Below are 14,363 nucleotides of genomic sequence, written 5' to 3' on the forward strand. Positions count from 1 at the left end.
ATTCATATCCTTTCCTATCACCTCCATCCATGTCTTCCTAGGCCTACCCCGACCTCTTTTAACTAATATATTTTCCCATTTCTCCATCCTTCTAACTGGAGCATCATTAGGCCTTCGTCGAATATGTCCAAACTACCGTAAACGATTCTCTCTCATCTTATTTTCAATGGGTGCAACGCCTACCTTCTTACGTATCTCCTCGTTCCGAATCTTATCTTTTATTGTATTTCCATACATCCATCTCAGCATACGCATCTCAGCTACACTCATTTTTTGAATATGATGTCTCTTGGCAGCCCAACATTCCGTACCACATAGTAAAGCGGGCCTAATAGTCGTCCTATAAAACTTTCCCTTCAACCGCAATGGCATTCTACGATCGCACAACACTCCAGTTGCACTCTTCCATTTCATCCACCCAACCTTTATCCTATGATTTACATCTCCATCAATTTCTCCATACTTTTGAATGATAGATCCCAAATATTTGAAAGAATCATCTACCGGTATTTCTTGCTCACCAAGCTTCACTACACTCCCATCTCTATTTCGTTGCTTACTAAATCGACATTCCATGTATTTTGTCTTACTCTTACTCAACTTAAAACCTCTTGCTTCCAATGTATGTCTCCATAATTCTAACTTAGCATTAACCCCAGCTCTAGACTCATCAATCAAAACAATATCATCAGCAAACAACATACACCACGACACTTTTTCTTGAATTGATCTCGTAAGCTCATCCATCACTATAGCAAATAGGAAAGGGCTTAAAGCAGATCCTTGATGTAACCCAACCGTTATAGGAAAATTGGTTGTCACCCCTCCACAAGTGAGGACATTGGTTACTACTCCTTCATACATATCTTTAATTATACTAATGTACTTGAGAGAAACACCTTTCTTCATCATTGTCCACCAGAGAACGTCCCTAGGTACTCTATCGTAAGCCTTCTCCAAATCAATAAAAACCATATGAAAATCTTTGTTCCTCTCTCTATTTCTCTCAATAAGTTGTCTAAGAAGATGTATAGCTTCCATAGTAGATCTTCCAGGCATAAAACCAAATTGATTCTCCGATATCATGACAACCTTCCTCAACCTAGACTCAATCACCCTCTCCCAAAGTTTCATAGTATGACTCATGAGTTTTATACCACGATAGTTTGTGCAATCTTGAATATCACCCTTATTCTTATATAGAGGCACCAAAGTACTCTTCCTCCACTCATTAGGCATCTTATTTATCCGCCAAATCTTGTTAAAAAGATTTGTCAACCATTCTAAACCTTTCTCTCCCCAGCATTTCCAAGCCTCGATAGGTATACCATCTGGGCCAACTGCCCTTCTTGATTTCATTTTCTTCAAAGCCTCTGCAATTTCTTTCTTTTGAATCTTGCGCATGAAGTCACGATTCATCTCATGAAAAGGAATCGAAAAGTCTCCAAGATCTTGAGCATGACTTTCATTAAATAGCTTATCAAAATAATCTTTCCATCTCTCCTTAATCTCCTCATCTTTGACTAAAATCCTTTGTGTTTCATCTTTGATACATCTAACCATACCCAGATCCCTCGATTTCCTATCTCTCATTTTTGCAATCCTATAAATATCCTTCTCACCCTCTTTGGTATCCAACTTGTCATAAACCTCCTTATATACCTTATCTCTCGCGTTCCGAACTACTTTTTTAGCTTCCTTCTTTGCTGTCATATACTTTTCCAAATTCTCATTATCACGACTTTTACTTAGATTTCTATAACACTCTCTTTTAATCTTAATAGCTAATTTGACATCCTCGTTCCACCACGATGTATCCTTACCTAGCGGTGCACCGCCTTTAGACTCACCAAATACCTCCTTAGCCACCTTTCTCATGCCACCCGCTATCTTATTCCACATAGATTCTGAATTCTCCTCGAGACACCAATCAACTTCCTTAACTACCCGCTCTACAAACATTCCTTGTTTAGCTCCTTTCAGTGTCCACCACTTAATTCTAGGATCTATCTTCTGTCTATCCCTTTTGCGACATTGTCTAATTCTAAGATCTAAAATTAAGACTCTATGTTGTGTAGCTACACTTTCTCCCGGTATAACCTTACAATCGATGCAACAACCCCTATCTCTCTTTCTAAGTAGGAAAAAATCTATCTGACTCGTATTAACCCCACTTTTAAATGTTATTAGGTGAGACTCCCTCTTCCTAAACCAAGTGTTTGCTAAGATCATATCATAGGACAAACCAAAATCTAAAATCCTTTCTCCACTATCGTTTCTTTCTCCTATACCATAGCCTCCATGGATACTCTCAAATCCATCCCTACTAATGCCTACATGCCCATTAAGGTCACCGCCGATGAAAAGCCTTTCTCCATAAGATATCCCTTGTACTACTCCATCTAAATCTTCCCAAAATTGACGCTTAGTGGAATCATCTAAACCTACTTGAGGTGCATAAACACTAATAATATTAATAATATCCGTACCTAATACTAATTTAATAAGTAAAATCCTATCACCCTTCCTACGGACCTCAACTACATTATCTATAAACTCATGACTCATAACAATCCCTACTCCATTCCTATTCCTATTTATTCCTGTATACCAAATCTTATATCCCCAAGGTTCTATCACTTTTGCTTTCTCACCTACCCATTTGGCCTCTTGTAGACATAAAATATCAATCTTTCTCCTACACATAACATCTACTAACTCTACCAACTTACCAGTTAAAGACCCTATGTTCCAAGTGGCTAACATAATTTTATGGTCTTGGACTAACTTCTTTACCCCCACCCGTCCAACAAAGTGAGGGAACCCTTGCCTATTTGACACCACACCCGGGCGCCGGTGTGACGCGTTGCTTCCGGGCGACGACCTAGCAACCCTTGCCCATTTATCACTGCCTCCGGGCCTATAGAGTACAACGCGTCGCTCAGTAGGGAACGCCCCAACGAAATTCTCATATTGGTTCATATTCATAGGGTATGACTAAGTTTTTATGCTGGCTGTCACAGGCCTACCGCAACCCTCCTCTTTTATCCGGGCTTAGGACCGGCAGTGTATAACTAAACAGTTATAAATATATATTTTATATATAAATAGGTATATACATATATATAATATATATGTATATGTAATACCTTTTATATATATAAAATATATATTATATTACAAGATTGAGATATATTTTAACAAATGCCCCTTACATCTTCCACGAGGATGCCTTTATAGCACATGCAATGAGCGAAAACCTGAGCGTCATTTGCAATGGCAAGGCAGTAACGAAACATTTGCAAAAGCAAGAGCCTTGGCGCAAAGCGCGACGGCAAAGTAAAGACATGACAGAAAGTAAAGGACAAAGATTGCGAAACTGCTTTCTTGAGTTAAATGTGTACTCGTATAAATATATATATATATATATATATATATATATATATATGCATATATATTTATTTAATTGTCCTTTTTAGTTAATTGGACTCAATTCAATTGTCGAAGCCTTTCGTGCAATCTTCCCCTACCTTGGGGAGTTGCAAGCTTGTTGGCGCCTGCAGGTGTAAACGATTGACGGCTCGGGTCGCGGAACGCGAGCGTGATCCGTCGTACAAGCTGCAAAAGTGACAGTCTTAGCAAACTAATACAAAAAATAGAATGTCAGGGGCACTGTCGCTGTCCTGACGTGAAGAAAGCAAAGGCAGGGGAATCGTGCCCCTGCGCACCTGCTATAAGCGCAAGAAGCAGGGGCAGGGGCTGCGAGCTCCTGCTGACAACAAACTACGAGGAGGCAGGGCTTCACCCTTGTCTGTCGGAAAGTACAGAGCCTGCCGAAAACTGGCGATTGCAGGGGCGATGCCCTTACCCTAAAGAAGAGGGTGCAGGGAGGGGGCTCAGTCCCTCCCCTGCCCAAACCAAGGAAGGAAAGGGGTCTCGGCCCCTCCTCAGCGAAACAGAGAAGCAGGGAGGGAGCTGACCCCCCCTCCCTTCCTTGCGCAATAAACAAGCAGGGGCTTGACCCCTCCCCCTGTGTAGCTTGAAGGCAGGGAGGGCTTGATCCTCTCCCCGAAACAAATAATGGTAGGGAGGGTCGAACCCTCCCTTGTGCAATAAAAAAGGAGATAGGGAGGGCTCGACCCTCCCTGTGAAAAAGAAAAGACAGGGAGGGGTCTCGACCCTCCCTGGTGAAAACGAAAGGGCAGGAATGGGCCCCAAAACCCTCTGCCAAGACCCTTCTCACAGGCAGCAGGGGTTTTACCCTTGCCGACCTGTCGGCAAAGTGGCAGGGGCTCGACCCCTGCCGACTTACCTGAACAAGAGGCAGGCAGGGGGGCCTTTCCACCATGCCGACCAAGTTACGAGCAGCCCCTCCCCCGGAAGCCCTACGACCGAGAGATGAAGCGCGCAGGCGGCAACCCTGCCACCTGCCGAAAAGGAGAGGGGGAAAGAATGAGGGGAGGTGCTCAACACCTCCCTCCATGGCAGACCCAAAGCCACCACGATGGTGGCTCTGGTCCACCGACCCTTGAACAAGAGGGTCGAGGGAGATGAAGAGGAGAGAAGGAGACAACGAGGAGGGGTGCTCGGCACCACCCTCTTGGTAGACCCAGAGCCACCCACGATGGTGGCTCTGGTCCACCGACAACAAATAAGGAAAAGGGGGGGGGGGGGGGGGGGCAAAGGGAGGCAGGAGGTCGGCGACCTCCTGCCGGCGTCTCCAACAAGAAAGCAACGAGAGAGGGAGTTACCTCGGAAGACGACAGCGATGGGTGAGTCCAGGGACGACTCAGGAGATGGCGGCAACAGTGGGACCTCGTTCGATGGGAGAAAAGGGACGAAGGAAGGAGAGGCTGCTCTCGAGATCGCCAGCATTAGGCTTTGACTAGCAGAGGGAGCTCCGACGTCGGGGCCTCCTCTGCGGAACCGAAGAGGTACGAGGGAGAGGGTAACGGGGTCATCGAGGGTTGCTCAAGGAATCGATCGTCAGGTGGCCTCCGGCAAGCAGCGGGTGACCGAGACGGGGGGTTGGCTGAGGCCATCGACGCACGAGGTCGGACGAGAGGTCTCGTCGTTGGGACTCGCGACCACGCCGGCGTCAGGCGACTGAAGAAGGGGGGAGTCGCCGGTGGCCGCTACTCGGTAGACGCGAGGATAGGGGGAGCGGTGATCATTGCCAGGTGGAGGGCGGTGGCTGACGCTTGGGGGAGGGGCTTGCCGACTGTCCCTTTCCCTGCGTGTTTTATCTTTAAAACACGCAGGCAGTGAATGGTGAGGCGGTGCCCGACCGCCTGTCTCTTTTTGGATCCGGGTTGGGTATCGAGAGAGATACGAGAGAGTGAGCATGGGAAAGCAGAGTGGAAACGGGTTTCGTAATTGAAACCCTCCCTTGCCTTGCTGCCTTTAATAGGCAGAGAGAGGCGGTGGCCTCGGGTCGGCTCCAGGTCCGGATCCAATTTTTTTTTCGAGGGTTTTACACTGATAATCTATCACAAAGACCCTTCTTGTATGCTATGTGATACCGTATCTTGTGGAGTTCTCTATTAAGAATACAGAACAACTGAGAATTTATATTTGATTAATTTCTCAATTTCCAGACAGTAGATGTTTTTAGGGGGGAGATATTGAAAGGGAAGCAATTTTATTAATGCCCCTGTGCCATTTATCCTCTTAGAATTGAAATATGCCATTGATAATCATGTATTATTCATTTATTCTAATAGTAATCTAAAGGATGAAGTATCTCCCACTGGCAGATGGTCTGATAATCTATAACACATACCCTTCTTGTATGCTATGTGATACCCTATGTCACATGGACTCGGCCAACTAGTGCTGCACCCGCGTCAACGCGACACAATGTGGGTGCAGCACCCGGTGCAGTCAACCTGACCCTGGGTGCGGTCAACACACCCAGGGTCATTTATGTCCAACTTTTGAACTTTATATATATATATATATATATATATATATATATATATATATATATATATATATATATATATTTGCCGCACCCCCACACCCCCGCACCCAAGTTTTTTTAAAGTGCCGCACCCCCGCACCCGCACCCGCACCCGCACCCGCACCCATGTTACATAGGTGATACCGTATCACGTGGCGTTCTCGCGTTCTCTATTAAGAATACAAAACAGCGGAGAAATTATATTTGGTTAATTTCTCAATTTCCAGATAGCAGATTATTTTTAGGGGGAGAGATAGCATAGTATTATGTAGTGAATACTTTGCCTGATGTCTTTTCCATGCTTAAGAATTTTTTTATCAAAGCAGCTAAATTATACTCCAGTTCTATGATTGTAGAATAAATACTCAAAAGGCAAGAAGACTATTCAAAGACGAGATTAATCAAAGTTCTCCTTCTAACAGGATATATATTAGCCCTTCCATTTACTTGTCCATATACTAGAAGCCATTTAGATGTGTCCTAAGAGAAACTTTCCAGTAATCTACATAGTAGCGGTCAAGCAAAAGAGCCTATATCATGCCAGTATTGTAGGTAAGGATGGTTTGTCTAGGAACAAATCAGCCATGTGCACTTTTTTTTACAGGTTGATTTTTGTCTCCTTTTTTTTTTTCTGTTTCATAGATTTTAAGGATTATGTCTTCTTCTATGTCACAGGGATTCTCCAACTAGGTGCCGCACCCGTGTCGCACCCGATGCGGTCAACCTGACCCCGGGTGCAGTCAATGCACCCAGGGTCATTTATGTCCAACTTTTGGACTTTATATATATATATATATATATACATATATATAATTTTTTATATTTTTGCCGCACCCCCGCACCCAAGTTTTTTGAAAGTGCCGCACCCGCACCCATGTGACATAGCTTCAATCTAATTTGTTAGAACTCGTTTTGGCTCTTGTATTTTCCCTTTCCATGGGGTTATGACATGTTTCAACTTTGATTGCAGTAAAAGGTTCTGTCAGCTAGATATGAAGCTTTTTCCAATTCTATTGTAGGAAAGGAAGAAAGGGCCTTCCTTTTGCTTGTGTGGATACTTCAACAAATGTATTACATAAAAAATGATGCCAAAAGCTACTCTTTGACCTTATAATTAGGACTTTATTGAACAATTTATGCAAAACCTGAAGATTTCCAGTTCCCATCATCTGTGTGGGTTGGAAACAGATATTAATTTCTCTTGTATAGACTTCAGTTTTATGAAACCCATACTGCATTTGGAAGAGATTTGCTGTTTAGAACTTTTCACAAGTACTTATGAATACACAAAGTTGTCCTTTCCTGGAGCCTTCCCATGACAGGAAAATATGACCTTATTTTATCTTTCATGAACGATATTGTCAAATTTTATTTTTCCTCTGAAGACAGTTGAAGCCGTGTTATCCTATCTTAATATGGATTTTTGGTTAACTTTAATATGACTAATAGAAGTCCATGCATCAGAACCTCTGTTAGGTGTCCTTGTGGGATCCTATTTGTGTTTAGGCATGATGTTGGTCGTTGATCTTGAAGGTAATATGGTCCAGACTTATCTCACCTTCTGCATCCTGTGTGGCATCTTTCATTACAAGTGATGTGTAGCTGGCTAGATTGGTCTCCCTATTTAAGGCTGGTGAGCTCTGAGCAAAACACATTCCTAACAACCTTTGTTGATGAGATCAACATCTCACTTGTGTATCTTGTGTAGGCCTATCATCTTGATCCTCTGCCTTGAAGCTAACAACCAAGATTGGATATACTTATGCAGAATTTAGCCCACCAACCAAAAAGAAACAGAACAAAATGTTTAATCATGTATACATAATAAAGATTTACTCTGTTATGAAATCAACTGACAGGATCATTGCTTTTGTAGTGGCAAATATTCTTTGTACATTGTTTTGGACCCTCGTGCTTTCTGAAAAGGAAAGAAATATTTTGTCTCAATTCATGATTATGGTCTTTGATAAATTGACTGCTCCATTTCATCCTGAAAATGGTAGACCTCTGAAATTGCAGTTATTGTTGATTCTGATTATTTGGTGACAAAAGAGTTGCTGGTATTTTTTTCTACAAGTTGTAGCCCGGCGCATGATTGCAGTTACGTTCATTATTTGTGGGTATCCGAGCCAAAATCTTCACTATATTCATCCAGGCGATTCTTTCTTCTCCCTGTTCCAAACTGTTAGTCTAGGTGAGGCATGGGAAACTGCTACTGAAATGCAAATTCCAAAGTGAATGAAACATAAGAAATAATATCTACAATAAATAATATCATAAAATTCAAGATAAAACAGTAAAGTCAATATTAAATGCTTATTTAATGGCATGTAAAAGTGAAATAAAACAATCTAACACATAGTGACTTGAAACATGCAAGTAAACAAAACTTGAACAACTAACAGGATATTTTTTTAACCTCAATAGGCTCTGTTACAATTATATTGAGGACATTTTTCCTTTTACGTAGGGTGCCATGCACTTTTGAAACTATGAATAAGATCTTGGCCATCATGTAAAGTTATTTACCTTATAGATAATTGAGAAGTAATCTAGTAAGGTATGCATGGTCTTGGGTTGAGGCTGAAATAAGATGGAAACCTGTGCCATAAGTTATTGACTAGCACCTGTTAAAAATTTTGAATGGAAAAACTAATATGGTCTTAAAATAGGACCTAATACTAAATTTTACTTTCTATTGGATCAGGGTCAGACTTTGTTGCTTTTTGTTCACTCCTATTTTTGACTTTAGGAAGATGAAGGAACAAGGAAAACAATGCTGATATGTTGTCGTAGAGCATGAGTTAATGTAGGCGTATGATATATTATTTGTTAAAATATGTTGTATAGATCCTATGTCACATGGGTGCGGGTGCGGGAGTGCAGCAAAAAAAAAATATATATATATATATATATATATGTATATATATATAATTTTTAAGTTTTAACAGTTAACATTAACACTAATGAATGTTCATCTTGGGCATGACCAAGTCAAGCTAGGTCAATTCGGGTTGGGTCAGGTCTACCCAACCCCACTTTCATCCCTATACTGCAGGGTGTAAAACATAAATGGACATGATATTTTACCGGTCAAAGCAATTAACTTTTCTAATGCATTTATTGATTACTTATATATATAGAGAGATAGAGTAATTAATGGGAACTGAGCAGTCCGTTCCTTTGTAGAATTAATTCCCAAGCTAAAAGTAACTAAAAATTATGTAGAATTAATTCCCAAGATAAAAGTAATTAACTTTTCTAATGCATTTATTGATTACTTATATAGAGAGATAGAGTAATGAATGGGAACTGAGCAGTCCGTTCCTTTGTAGAATTAATTCCCAAGATAAAAGTAACTAAAAATTATGTAGAATTAATTCTTCTTTCATTTTCCATGAAACCCTTTTAAGTAATCATTAGTGGTAACGCCCTTATTTTTTTCCATGATGCCTAGGAACATGTATCGGCTAGTATTTACCAACCAAACACAAGTTACAAGAAGAAAACACAAATTGCGTTAAAAAATTGGACGAAAACGACCTTGGGTGCGTTGACCGCACCCAGGGTTGTGTTGACCGCACTGGGTGCCGCAACCGCATACGCACCCACATCGCGTCACATCGACGCGGGTGCGGCACCTGCTTTGCCGAGTCCCTGTGACTTAGTATAGATCATATATATATATATATGATATATCTATATAATTCTAAATATTTATTTCTGTCTATGTAAATTGAAATACCCATCAGGGGTATTTCAGTAATTTCACATTGTAACAGGGATCAGCCTATAGGGCTGGACTTTTCTGTCTTTTTCTTTTTTCTTTTTTATGTTTTTTGTTTATGGCTGTTGGGACAGTCCAACAGTCATAAATATGACCGTTTGGGGCTAGCCCAACTGCTAGTTGGGCTGCTCCCACTCTCCCTTTTGTTTGGTTATAAATGGGGGTTTTCCCCTTGTATTTTACAACGCTTTTCTGAGCATTTAGTGTGAAGTAATACATTTATATTTTTTACATTGTTGCTCTCTTGTGAGTTGTTATTATTGTGTATCTCTTTTGTGAGATTGTAATTGCTCCATTGGAGGCCCTCTTGGGTTTGTGCACTTGGTAGCCCTTTGTTAGCATTGTGTTTGTGCACATCTTGTTTCATTACATTATGATGCAGAGCAGGATGGACCTGGGTTCATACCGCGTGACTCACGTAGGGGACTGGATTTGCACTTTGGGAATCGGATCCAAGCAGTGGATCCAATTCCCATACTGGTTCCAAAACGTGGAGGGGAGGTACCACTGTGTACCAATGCCAGGCAAGCATAGAGAGTATGGGTCAGACCGCTCCAGATCCAACAGCATGTCGGAACAGCATCGACATCGGGTCCGGGGCCGGACCCGCTACCCGGATCCAGCCAAAGTCTTTAAAACCCCTCTAGGGTTTTGTGCGCAGGCAGAGAACATTCAGAAGTGTAACAACTTTGTTCCTTTTCAGCCGCAGTTTCTTTTCTTTTCCTGTTTCTTATTACGTTCCCTGTTATTCATTCAGTTTACACCACCGAGTCAGTGGCCTGTTCTCTGCCTCGACTCCAGTTCGTTACCCACGCTGAGATCGTGGATTCCTTGGAGCCGGCCCCCAAGCATTTCAGAAATCTGGCACCTCCACTGCATCAAAGTGGTATCAGAGCACCAACATCTCCTCCGTCATCGACGATATGGTTCAAGAGGCGGGGAGTGATCCGGCGATCGGAAACGAGCAGGAGGTTGTCGGCAGCAGTGATCCGATGTTGCGTATGCTTCAGACGATGATCCGAATGGAGGAAACTGTGTCGAGGATGAACAGAGATATAGTGGGCATATCAAAACGATTGGACGGAATGGAGGATCGACTGGTCGCCCTCGAAGCACAGGGAGAGGGGCGCACAGCGTCAACCCAAACTCAGGGGACAAATCTGGGTCGTCAGCCGCTGCACGCTCAGCCTGTCCAACACCAAGTTCCAACGTCCGCTCTCCCTCCCTACTCTGATTTGTCTCCTCCGCTCCAGACGAACCACAGAGGTATGCCGCCTCCCTCGGGTGTACCCCTTTCTCTGCAACAAATTCCTACGGCTGCACCGCAGGCCATACCTGTTTTTCAGGACCCCAGCTCCACGCTGGGTCCTGTCGAAGGTCCAGGCATGTGGCTGCGAGCTGCTGGAACGATCCCATTGGGTGGGTCGTGCCAGCAGGGTCCCAGCAACTCGCTGGGCTTGGCTGCTGATCCATGCGTGGCAGCACGACCTGGGAAGGTAGTCTTTTTTGAGGATTCTGTGCGTGGAGGCAAGAGGGCAGCAGACCACGGGCCGGGTCTGAACCCGAGAGGGTCCAGACTCGAGTTCTCAAATACGGGGCCCGGGCCCGGGTTTCGGGGACCACCCTTTGGGTCCCCAGGAGTGGGTCCGAGTGTTGAAACCTTTAACCCGACTTACCCAGTGGGGTTGGATTCGCAGGTCGTCCCAAATCCGACCCGAACCAGTAATTTTGAACCTCAAAACGGACCCCTTACTGACCCAAACCCATATCGGGCCCGGACAGAGCTCCAGTTTGGATTTGAGCCGGGTCAAAACCCGACCCATAATCATATGGATCGTGGATCGAGGATCGAGTTCAAACCAAGCCACTTATCCCCACAACTCGATCCCCAATCCAACCTATCCATATCTGGGTCCGACGAGTAGTTTAGGAATAGACCCGATCCACATCCCATCGAGCGAGTCAACCCAACCATATATCAACCAGACCTTGTACCCAAACCTAAACCAACCTATCAACCCAACCCTGTACCCAAACCCGAACCAACCTATCAACCCAATCCTCACCCAGAATCCAATACAATATTCGACCCAACCCCAGTATCCTAACCCAAACTGATGTTATGACATCCCTACCCACCAGCCCCATCCACCTTACCTTGGACTTCCTGTCATCCCGGTGCCCTAACGTCGGCCGCAGATGGCTCCCGCCCACGGGCAAGCCAGACCGAGGCAGAATCAGCAGGGACCGGCGCGACATGAGCGTCGGCCACCCATCGGTGGAGTTCGCCAGCACCAGCATCCAGGCGAGCAGTACCGCACAGAGGGTGATGAAGCAGTATGGGATGATGGTACTTTTTTGAACGAGTACTCAACAGGCATGGTGGAGGCCCGATAGCAGAGAGCACCAGAGCGCCCTTCCACGTATGGGGTGAAGTTGGACCTTCCAGAATTCACAGGTCGGTTCGACGCGGAGCAGTTCTTCGACTGGTCTTATGCCGTCCAGTTCTTCTTTGACTACCATGATGTAGCTGAACACCGTCGTGTCTCCCTAGCCTCCACTCGGTTGAGAGGCCTAGCACAGACGTGGTGGGTTGAGTTACAGAAGTCGCGAGAACGGCAGGGACTAGAGCGCACACAGTCATGGGAAGAGATGCAGAGGTTGATGCAGTCTAAGTTCGTGTCGTCAGATCACGCTGAGAGGGCCTACAAGGAGTACCTGACACTGCGTCAAGGCACCAGTACTGTGGCAGAGTACACCGCTGAGTTTCATCGTCTTTCCCTGCGAGTGCAAATCGAGGAGACCGCCTGCCAGCAGGTCACTAGGTATATTTCTGGTCTCCGTCCTGCTATTTCTGACGACTTCAGTTGTCTCACAGTTGAGTCATTGGATCAGGCTAGTAGTTATGCCATGAATGTGGAGGAGAAACTGAAAAGGAGGCAAGAACATAGGACTTCCCGTAGTGACTAGTCTAGTCAATCCAAGTCGAGTTTCTCAACCAGGGGAGCGAGCTCCCCTAGGAAAGAAGACTCAAAGTCCACCCCAGGAGACCCTAGCAAACCCGATCAGTCTGGACCCGCGTACCACACCAGATCCAAGGGTAAGCCCGGTGAGTCCACCGTTCGTTGTTTTAGGTGTCAAGATTTAGGTCATATTGCGTCCAGGTGTCCCACTACGAATAAGAACACTCATCTAGCAGAGGGCATTGTTAAGTCTGCGTCCGACAGTGAGAGCGAAGGTGAGTCACTTGTTGAGGGAAGTGACGAGGTGAAAGTCATAGAGTTCGATGGCAGCATCGAAAATTTGTTAACCATCCGTCATGTGTTGACCACATCCCGAGAGTCGACCCTGACAAAATGGTTGCGGAATAATATTTTTAGAACTCGGTGCAACTGTGAGGGGCGCGCATGTAATGTTATCATTGATACTGGGGCATGCGAGAATATGGTGTCCGAGAGTCTCGTGTTCGCCTTGAGTTTAAAAACAGAAAAACTGTTCCAACCCTATAAAATGGCATCGTTCAAAAAAGGGAACGAGGTACCCATCACCCTGCGTTGCCTAGTGCGATTCTCCACGGGGGAGCATTACCATGATGAAGTGTGGTGTGATGTGGCCCCTATGAGTGCGTGCCACATCCTTTTGGGGCGTCCCTGACAGTTCGACCATAAAACCATTCATGACGGCCGTAGGAACACGTACATATTTGTTTTTCAGGGCCACAAGATAATTCTTCTTCCGACCAAGGAGCCCGAGCTTCCCCGGCTCACGAACCTACTAGACCGATCTTACCTCCTTGAGCAACCCAAGAATTGGCATTCTTCTCCTACATTTACTGTGCATGATCTAAGTGCTTACTGTAAGAACAAAAAGTCGTCGGAGTCGACTTTTTCCCAACCAGGGGAGAATGATGCAAAGCAGGATGGACCTGGGTTCATACCGCGTGACTCACGTAGGGGACTGGATTTGCACTTTGGAAATTGGATCCAAGCAGTGGATCCAATTCCCATACTGGTTCCAAAACGTGGAGGGGAGGTACCACTGTGTACCAATGCCAGACAAGCATAGAGAGTATGGGTCGGATCGCTCCAGATCCAACAGCATGCCGGAGCAGCATCGGCATTGGGTCCGGGGCCGGACCCGCTACCCGGATCCAGCCAAAGTCTTTAAAACCCCTCTAGGGTTTTGTGCGCAGGCAGAGAACATTCAGAAGTGCAGCAGCTTTGTTCTTTTTCAGCCGCAGTTTCTTTTCTTTTCCTGTTTCTTATTACGTTCCCTGTTATTCATTTCATTTCATTGGTTTTCCTTGTTAGGTTAAGGTTTAAATTGGTTGTTTTACTTTTCATTAAGTTGGGTTCTGTGTTAAGTTGATTCTTATTGAAATAAAAATAAAGACAAAGCATTCAGTTTACACCACTGAGTCGGTGGCCTGTTCTCTGCCTCAACTCCAGTTCGTTACCCACGCTGAGATTGTGGATTCCTTGGAGCCGGCCCTCAAGCATTCCAGAAATCCGGCACCTCCACTGCATCACATTATTAACACATATAAATGATAATTGTTAGTTTTATGTTCAAGTAGTTGCATCTTGTTCTGCTGTTTATCATCAGCTTTCTTAA

General features: G+C 44.5%; 1 protein-coding gene across 3 annotated transcripts in view; it reads left to right on the forward strand.

Annotated features, from left to right (window-relative positions):
- The window catches only part of LOC149828833 (uncharacterized), a 96,557-nt gene that overhangs the window by 14,154 nt on the left and 68,040 nt on the right, over positions 1-14,363 (forward strand). The window lies entirely within an intron of this gene.

Source organism: Nuphar pumila, chromosome 9 (assembly GCF_984573655.1).
Source record: "Nuphar pumila chromosome 9, dmNupPumi1.hap1.1, whole genome shotgun sequence".
NCBI classification, from domain to species: Eukaryota; Viridiplantae; Streptophyta; class Magnoliopsida; order Nymphaeales; family Nymphaeaceae; genus Nuphar; species Nuphar pumila.